Source organism: Penaeus chinensis, chromosome 2, assembly GCF_019202785.1.
Source record: "Penaeus chinensis breed Huanghai No. 1 chromosome 2, ASM1920278v2, whole genome shotgun sequence".
Classification (NCBI taxonomy): Eukaryota; Metazoa; Arthropoda; class Malacostraca; order Decapoda; family Penaeidae; genus Penaeus; species Penaeus chinensis.
In genome coordinates, this window is record NC_061820.1 from 39,798,225 (window position 1) to 39,808,224 (window position 10,000).

At 36.0% G+C, this 10,000-nt stretch overlaps 1 long non-coding RNA gene across 1 annotated transcript in view; it reads right to left on the reverse strand.

Annotated features, from left to right (window-relative positions):
* The window catches only part of LOC125030572, a 24,958-nt gene that overhangs the window by 658 nt on the left and 14,300 nt on the right, over window positions 1–10,000 (reverse strand). The window contains exons 2-3 of the long non-coding RNA XR_007115408.1: window positions 7,770–7,876; window positions 1–642 (exon numbers count right to left, since the gene is read on the reverse strand). The exon at window positions 1–642 is cut by the window's left edge and continues 658 nt beyond it. This is a non-coding gene — a long non-coding RNA (uncharacterized LOC125030572). The remainder of the gene's footprint in view (window positions 643–7,769; window positions 7,877–10,000) is intronic.

Here is a 10,000-nt window from a genome sequence, read left to right on the forward strand (position 1 = left end):
TATTTCATACAATCATTTCTGCTAGAACACTTTTAATTTTTTTTTCTCTCTTTTTTTCGCTTTTCTTTCTTGTTTTATCACCTTTCATTATTTCTTTCATTCGCTGCTGTTTCATTCACTCGAAATATTTTCTTTTACGTATACATATGGAAACAGTACACAAAGCCAAATTATATTCAATTATAACACCACTTTTAATCAGTTATACACACGATCACGTATTATAAAATTCAACAGAACGAAAAAAAAAAAATCATAGCACATGAAAAACACTGATAAACTATTGCACACGAATAATGCGATATATTTACTTATCCGTTTATACACAAATAAATACACTCAAAACACTTCACACGATTAATTTCACTCATAGTCTCCGATGACAGAACAAAGAAAACGGGACTATCAAAGAAGAAAACGGGAGCATTTCAAATAATTAAAAATAATGAAAACGGGAACACTAAACCATGACACGGTATCCTTAAAAAAAAAAAAAAAAAAAAAAAAAAATGAACAGTATAAACACAGTCCTTCCTTAAACATTGAATATAAACACTTTTGCAGATATTTTCCGATGATGATGATATAACACAGACGAAGAAACCACGGAAAGACAAACACTATAGGGGCGGGCACAGTGTCCTGTAGAAAATATATTTAGTTTCATATTGTTTTGGTCTGAAATATACTTTTACAGAATCATAGCAAGTCTTATTAGTGCTGTTAGTGACCGCAGTCCTCAGTTAGAAAATATTAGTACAATTTTAAACTACACACAGAAATTGTTATGAAAGTGAAATATTAATATTAACCTTAAATTAACACAAAGCGAGGAAAGTTGTGCAGGAATAGGTACCCATATTCAAGCTTTCAAAATTTGTTCAAGGTAATATTCCTGGGATATATTTGTTCTCGTAGTGTTTAAACAGGATTCGCAGGATTTACGCAATTACGTAATCTTTAAGACAATGTTTGATTTTTTTTTCTGATGCGAGGGCGAATATGTTCTCCATTTAATAAGATTAAGTAAGTGTCAGAAAAGTATTTCTTTGTAATTTGAAACAAAATATGAATTGTTTACCAAAAATGGGAAATTACACTTGCCTGTTTTTTTTTCTTGTTTTTTTTTTCTGTTTTTTTTTACCTTTTGTAGAAATAATGGTACAAAAAAAAGATGATTCTGTAGCAGCAGTGATTCTAAAGAACAAAGAGTGTTTGTAAACTGAAAGGGAAAATTATTTACATATAAAACGTCATATGTAACAGCAAGGAAAAATGCAAGGATTACTTGTCTATTTATCTGTCTATGTATCTATGAAAGCGGAAAGGTTTGGTTATGTAAAAGCCATCCAATAACTGCGAAAAATATTTTAAATTTTTTGTTTGGGAAGGTAAATGTAAATTTTCTACAACCGAACTACATTTTTCCCCTAATATTTTACGATTTTTTTCCTGTAGACAATGTTCCTGACAAGTACGTAAAAGGTATTAATTTTGTTTTATTTTGCATTTAAAATAAAAAAAATACCCCATGCCAGGCAAACGATAGATAACGAACAATAGATACTAATCACCATGAAAGCTGTATGTCTTTCGAGGGTTAAAAATCTATTTAATGTATGAGAAGCAAGCTATTTGGACGCGTGATGAGGAGTAGGGAACGGAAGGAGGGAAGAAAGGGTGAAGGAAAAAGAGGGAAAGGAGGGAAGAAAGGGTGAAGGAAAAAGGGGGAAAGGAGGGAAGGAAGGAGGGAAGAAAGGGTGAAGGAAAAAGAGGGAAAGGAGGGAAGGAAGGAGGGAATTAAAGGCAGAGAGGGAGAGGAAGGGAGGGAAGGGGGGAAAGCGAGAGAGAAAAAAGGGGGAGTGAGAGAGAGGATGAGGGAAGGAGAGGGATGGTAAGAGAGAGTGGGAGAGGGAGGTAAGGTGGGAGGGGTCGAGACGGAGAGAGGGAGGGAAAGAGACAGGGAATGAGGATGAATGAGAGAGGCAGAGAGATAGGAAGTGGGAGGGAGGAAGTAAGAGAGAGATGGAAGGAGGGAGTGAGAGGGAGGACAAGAGAGATGGAGTGGGAGGGAGGGAAAGAAAGGGAAGAAGAGAAGAAAAGAGAGAGGGAAGGAGGGAGAGAGAGAGCGAGAGAAGGTGGAAGGAAAACACGGAGGGAAGGAGGAAGGGTTAGAGAGGAGAGGGAGAGTGAAGGGGAAATAGGACAGAAGAACGAGATCGGAGAGAAAAATACTCATGTGTGCGTGCGTGCTTGCGTGAGGGTATGTGCTTGCGTGTATGCATCTGCCTGTATGTATTGCAATTGTGCGTACGTACGTGTCCCAAAGGCCTCACAGATTAAAAACCCGAGCACTGAACGGCTTTGCAAACTAAATCATCCGTACTGGACTGTTGCTAACGAATGCATTCAGAATCATTTAGCCTTTTCTTGTTCAGCAAAATTGCCTCGACAAAAGAGATTCTGACCCACGCTGAAAATCCCCGCAAATTGCCAATGAAATATAAATACCACAGTGGAGTATTCATTGCATTTTTGCGAGTGTTTTGAAGGAAAAATAGCAGGCGATGAATAAGCGACATGGGTGTTTCTGAAAGGAAGACTATAGCAATGCTTGTTTGTTTTGTTAATATTATAATAAAAGGCAGTTACTAATACGTAGACACTATAGCAATGAAACGGGTTACCAGGATGTAATATATATATATATATATATATATATATATATATATATATATATACATATAAATACCAAGACATGGAAAATATACCGTATTTTGGAGGAAATAATGCCATTATTCTATACCTACTTTGGAAAGCTACACTAGGGCTTACAGAAGAGATATTCAGTAAATAATACACTTGGATGGAGAATCGAAAACAAGACAGAACAAAACCAAATGAACAAATAATAAATAAAATTAGACAGATAAATAAACGGACGAATTAGCATCGATAAGTATATATGAATGAATAGATATACAGATAAATATGCATAAGCAAATATGAATATATAGATAAACTACTCGATAAATATATCTAACAAATCAGATAATAAGATATAGAGACGATGTAGGATAGACGGATTACATTGTCAGAGGGGTATATCATGGGTACAATTATAATAAGAGCGGTAAACTCTCAGAATGGGCGGGGTGGGCAGGAAGGGAAGTTAGATAAGAATTGATTAATTGTCAGAATTGACGTCTGTTTGAGGAAGGAGGGGCTGTAAGAGAGTATAAAAATATCTATATCTATATATATATATAATAATAATAATAATAATAATAATAATAATAATAATAATAATAATAAAATACATAGTTTATTATCCCAATGTAGGAAGATTATAGCAACATGATATGAGAGGTAAATATATAATCAATTAAGTAGACGATATCTGATTGGTGAAACATGGACAAGTCACGTTAAATAATTATGTATAGAATTCTGTGTGTCTTGGACAATGGCAAAATGGACAGACTATGATAAAAGTGTAAACTGTTTTAGAATGGATAGTTAAAGCTAGGAATGGGTAGATAATCTACGATAGATACAAAGAATGAAAGCGAGAAAAAAAAAACGAGAACGAGGATTTGTCTAAGGATAGAGAAACCCTGTCAGGATGAATATACTATCACGATGGACAGATTAGAGTAGGATGGATACACTATGTCAGGGTGCGAAACTACGACGGATAGACGGATAATCTGCAATATAACGGATAGACTGTAAAAGGCTGAATAATTGAACTATATCAGTGTGGATAAATGGTGTCAGGATATTTTGCTGTTATATGATGTATCAGTTATGTTCTTAGATCGATAATCTTTCATTTTATGAATAGATAATGAACATATGAACAGACTATTCTGGTACAGGATGGATAGACTAAGGTAGGAGGGGATAATGTTCCAGGGTGGATAGACTTTCTTAATAAACGGGATAGACAGGCTTTGGTAAGTTGCGATATTGTTCATGATGGATACTGTTAGCATGGAGAAAATATGTTAGGATAGATATGTCAGGATGGGGAACTGTTCTAGGATGGATAGACTATAACAGGGTGGATAGACTATGACCAGGATGGATAGACTATGCCAGGAGGGGGAACGGTTCTAGGATGGATAGACTATAACAGGATGGATAGACTAAAACAGGATGGATAGACTATGCCCAGGATAGGGAACTGATCTAGGATGGAAAGGCTAAAACAGGATGGATAGACTATGCCAGGAGGGGGAACTGTTCAAGGATGGATAGACTATAACAGGATGGATAGACTATAACAGGATGCATAGACTATAACAGCGTGGATAGACTATGACCAGGATGGATAGACTATGCCAGGAGGGGGAACGGTTCTAGGATGGATAGACTATAACAGGATGGATAGACTTTAACTGGATGGATGGACTATGCCCAGGATAGGGAACTGATCTAGGATGGAAAGGCTATAACAGGATGGATAGACTTTAACTGGATGGATAGACTATGCCAGGAAAGGGATCTGTTCTAGGATAGATAGGATATAACAGGATGGATAGACTTTAACTGGATGGATAGACTATGACCAGGATAGGGAACATTTCTAGGATGGATAGTCTATAACAGGATGGATAGACTTTAACTGAATGGATAGGCTATGCCAGGATAGGGAACTTTTCTAGGATGGATAGACTACAACAGGATGGATAGACTATGCCAGAAGGGGGAACTGTTCTAGGATGGATAGACTATAACAGGGTGGATAGACTATAACAGGATGCATAGACTATAACAGGGTGGATAGACTATGCCAGGAGGGGGAACGGTTCTAGGATGGATAGACTATAACAGGATGGATAGACTTTAACTGGATGGATAGACTATGTCAGGAAAGGGATCTGTTCTAGGATAGATAGGCTATAACAGGATGGATAGACTTTAACTGGATGGATAGACTATAACCAGGATAGGGAACTGATCTAGGATGGATAGACTATAACAGGATGGATAAACTTTAACTGGATGGATAGACTATGCCAGGAAAGGGATCTATTCTAGGATAGATAGGCTATAACAGGATGGATAGACTTTAACTGGATGGATAGACTATGACCAGGATAGGGAACTGATCTAGGATGGATAGGCTATAACAGGATGGATAGACTTTAACTGGATGGATAGACTATGACCAGGATAGGGAACTGATCTAGGATGGATAGGCTATAACAGGATGGATAGACTTTAACTGGATGGATAGACTATGACCAGGATAGGGAACTGATCTAGGATGTATAGACTATAACAGGATGGATAGACTTTAACTGGATGGATAGACTATAACCAGGATAGGGAACTGATCTAGGATGGATAGACTATAGCAGGATGGATAGACTTTAACTGGATGGATAGACTATGCCAGGAAAGGGATCTATTCTAGGAAAGATAGGCTATAACAGGATGGATAGACTTTAACTGGATGGATAGACTATGACCAGGATAGGGAACTGATCTAGGATGGATAGGCTATAACAGGATGGATAGACTTTAACTGGGTGGATAGACTATGCCAGGAAAGGGATCTGTTCTAGGATAGATAGGCTATAACAGGATGGATAGACTATGACCAGGATGGATAGACTATGCCAGGATGGATAGACAATGCTAGGATGGATAGACTCTAACAGGATGGATAGACTAAAACAGGATGGATAGATAATGCTAGGATGGATAGACTATAACAGGATGGATATACAATGCTAGGATGGGGAACTGTTCTAGGATGGATAGACTATAACAGGATGGATAGATAATTCTAGGATGGATAGACTATAACAGGATGGATAGACAATGCTAGGATGGGGAACTTTTCTAGGATGGATAGACTTTGACAGGATGGATAGACTATAACAGGATGGATAGATAATGCTAGGATGGATAGACAATGCTAGGATGGATAGACTATAACAGGATGGATAGACAATGCTAAGATGGATAGACAATGCTAGGATGGATAGACTATAACAGGATGGATAGACAATGCTAGGATGGATAGACAATGCTAGGATTGATAGACTATAACAGGATGGATAGACAATGCTAGGATGGGGAACTGTTCTAGGATGGATAGACTATAACAGGATGGATAGGCTATGACTAGGATAGAAAACTTTAGTAGAATGGATAGACTATGACCAAGATGGATAGACTATTACTGGATGGATAGACTATGCCAGGATAGGGAACCGTTTTAGGATGGACAGACTTTAACAATCTAACCGGATGGGTAATTGCTAGGATTGATAGTCTGTAACAGGATGGATAGGCTATGCCAGGATGGATACTCTATTTGGATGGATAAATTACTATTACAGGATAGAGCGTGGTAGGATAGGAGGTTCTTCTAGGATAGACTGAGGGATCTGTTCAAGGATAAACTCTAGGATCGAGAGAGTATGCAAGGATAAGGGATAATTCTCAGAAGGTTGACCCATACTGATTATACCAGTTAGAGGAGACTATACCAGGATGACTATACCATATTATAGTCGCTCTAAGGGACATATTATATCTAGCCAAACTATATCAGAATGAGAACTTTTTTAAGATGGATAGACTGTGTCAGGATAGATAACATTTCTAGAATCGATAGAGCAAAGCAGAATGGAAAGCAGAATATTTCAGGAGAGGAACTGTTCAATGAGAAATGTGTTACACCAATATAAAGGACTAATTTAAGAAGGATATACTGTATCAGAATGGATAAGCTATTCCGTGGTAGATAGATATAATACGATGGAGAAAGTATGTTGCGTTGGAAAAAATATAAACTATAGATTGACTACCATGATGGGTAATTTTTCATTTTTTCTAAGATGGGAAGACTATGTCAGAATAATGAACTGGTGTAGGATGCTAAGACTACGTCAGAAGGGATAGACTGTAACAGGATGGATAGACTACACTAGGATGTGGAAATGGACAGATAATGTCAGATTGGAGAGGCTTTGAAACTATTACTGTAAATGCTAGAAGGCAAGTCAGTGGGAAAAAAAATAATAATGATAATGATAATGATAATGATAATAATAATAATAATAATAATAATAATAATAATAATAATAATAATAATAATAATAATAATAATAATAATATAATAATAATAATAAAAATAATAATAATAATAATAATAATAACCATAATGTCTTTGTGATTAACTGAATATGACAAATACACTGTTTGGTGACCGCAGGTTTAAATTACTACGTACGTACTGATAAGAAGGCATGAGGTTTATGTCCCCATGAACAATAATTAACAGAGGTAATATATTCTAAATTGGCTCGAGTGTTTTTGGTACCCTCTGAATTGCGGAATAGTGTCAGTGTACTCGCTGAGATATCTTAAATAAGAATACTTGTTATCAACGTCAGTAAGGAGAGATAAAAAGATTAATACCTCAGGCGGTTACGTGGTGATATACAGTGAACGGATATACACTCTGACATGTTAACTGCAGAATTATGCAAGCTTATAAATTACTCTGGATTATTCCACGGTGATTTAGTACTGGGGTGACGCAAGTAAATGAACTGGTGAAACATTTATATAATATGAATACATAGATATCGCTCGAAATATTTCATAAAATGGTGAATATCAAACCACCCAGACAATACTGACTGACAAGGATCTGTCTGTATACGAGAGAGGAGCTACACTATGATAAAGAGTACAAGAAAGGGAAAATATTGAATCATATACAGTACCGAGGGAGAACATACCTTTGTGTACTCAGTAATAGGAGAGCGGGGCGAGTGTATATTAATTTCAGTGAAGTGGAAAGATACAATTGACTTGAGAGAAGGGTAGAGGGCGGGTTATATCAAGCCTGGAAAACAATGACAAACAAAAAAGATTATTACCTGCGGTGTTTTGTGTGTGTGTGTGTGTGTGTGTGTGTGTGTGTGTGTGTGTGTGTGTGTGTGTGTGTGTGTGTGTGTGTGTGTGTGTGTGTGTGTGTGTGTTTGTGAAGGTTAAAAAAGGGTAAAGAAATACGTTGGGTACATCAGTGGAAAATAATGAGATTATTTAGAGAAAAAAAAATGAGCTGCACTGGATAAACTCATAAGCTTCTTCAGAGCAAGGTAAGCTAGAGTACACAGAGACACAATGTTAAAAACAGGGAAAAATAGAGTACAGTAGTCAGGTACATTCATTCCTTTCATAATAAGATCTAATATAAGAGGCTAGTATAACGTCACACAGAGTTGTCACAGTATGTGGAGAGGAACACTAAGTCAACAAAAGGGGAGGACCGTCAACTTGAACTGTTCCTTTATATCAGTGACGTTTATAATTAAAAGGAGTCTTCTGGGAAAAAGGGCACGGAAATCTTGTAACACATATAAATATAAATATTTTAAAAAAAAATTGTTAACCAGGAAATCATTATATTGTTACGTGCTATATGTAAATTAATGAATGAAAGGTAATGCAACTTATTTCGATTATCATACAGAATAATAAAGGGAAGTAGATGAAGAGAATACTCATTTCCATTTCTTTTACATTTTCAGGACACTTCACGTAAAATGTCAAAAAAACTGAGAACAGTTATAGTGAATTATTTCAAGAACATAAATAGCATTCATAATAATAATGATAATTATAAGAATAATAACAATGATAATGATAATAGTAGTAATGATAATGATAATGATAATAGTAGTAATGATAATGATAATGATGATTATAGCAATAATAATAATAATAATAATAATAATAATAATAATAATAATAATAATAACAATAATAATAATAATGATAATAATAATAATAGTGACAATGATAAAGATACTGATAATAATAATACTAGTAAACTCAAAACAGTGACTCTATCCACACAGGATCTGCGGCTCAAAGCATCGATAAGGCTGACATTCCCATGCCTTTTACACGTAGTGAAGCTCTTACGCGGCCTCTCGATTACGAATGTCTTACGAATGATGAATATGTTTTGTCTTCGCTAAAGCTGTCTTTTGTGATTTATTTTCATGCTTGTTTGTTTTGTTTTTTTCATTCTATCATTCTTTTTCAAATTTATTGTGCCTATAAGTAAAGTTATAATGATAGTTATATGATAATTATGATAAAAGGTTACTATGGTAATGATGATGATGATGATGATGATGATGATGATGATGATGATGATGATGATGATGATGATGATGATGATGATGATGATGATGATGATGATGATGATACCGATATATATAACTTGACTCGGTTTCCTCTTAAATTATGTACTCGCTTTCCTCTTAAAAGAAAAAGGTCTTGCAAAATTCAACACCTTTCTCAATCCTTTCTAAAGTAAAACACGTATGATATCGTCCAATGAAATTTCTTCCCTTTTTCTGCCTTTCCATTCATTAACATTTTCTCTTTTCTTTCTTATTTTCTTTCTGGTTTCTCACCCTCACCTTCACTCTCATTCACTCACCCTCACCTTCACTTACTCTCGCTCTCACTCGCTCTCATTTGCGGAGACATAAAACTGTGGTCGTGTACTTGTTCAGTCGTTAACATCATTTAACAACGAACATTGTGACTAAACGAATATCTACGTCACTTTCCACGTTTTTTTATCTATATTTGCGTGTGTCTTATGACTCTCTTTCTCTTTGTCTTTCTCCTATTCTTGGTTGTCAAATGATATTCGGTTGCCTTTTCTCTTACTCTCATTTTCACCCTCGTTTTCGCTCTCTCGCTTTCTCATTTTCAATCTTATTCTTATATTTTTCCCCTCGCTTTTCCCTTCTTCACTTTGATTCTCATTCGTATCCTCACCCTCGTTTTCATTTGGGTTTTATTTGTCTCTTACTTTCTCTCTTCTCTCTCTCTCTCTCTCTCTCTCTCTCTCTCTCTCTCTCTCTCTCTCTCTCTCTCTCTCTCTCTCTCTCTCTCTCTCTCTCTCTCTCCCTCTCTCCCTCTCTCCCTCTCTCCCTCTCTCCTC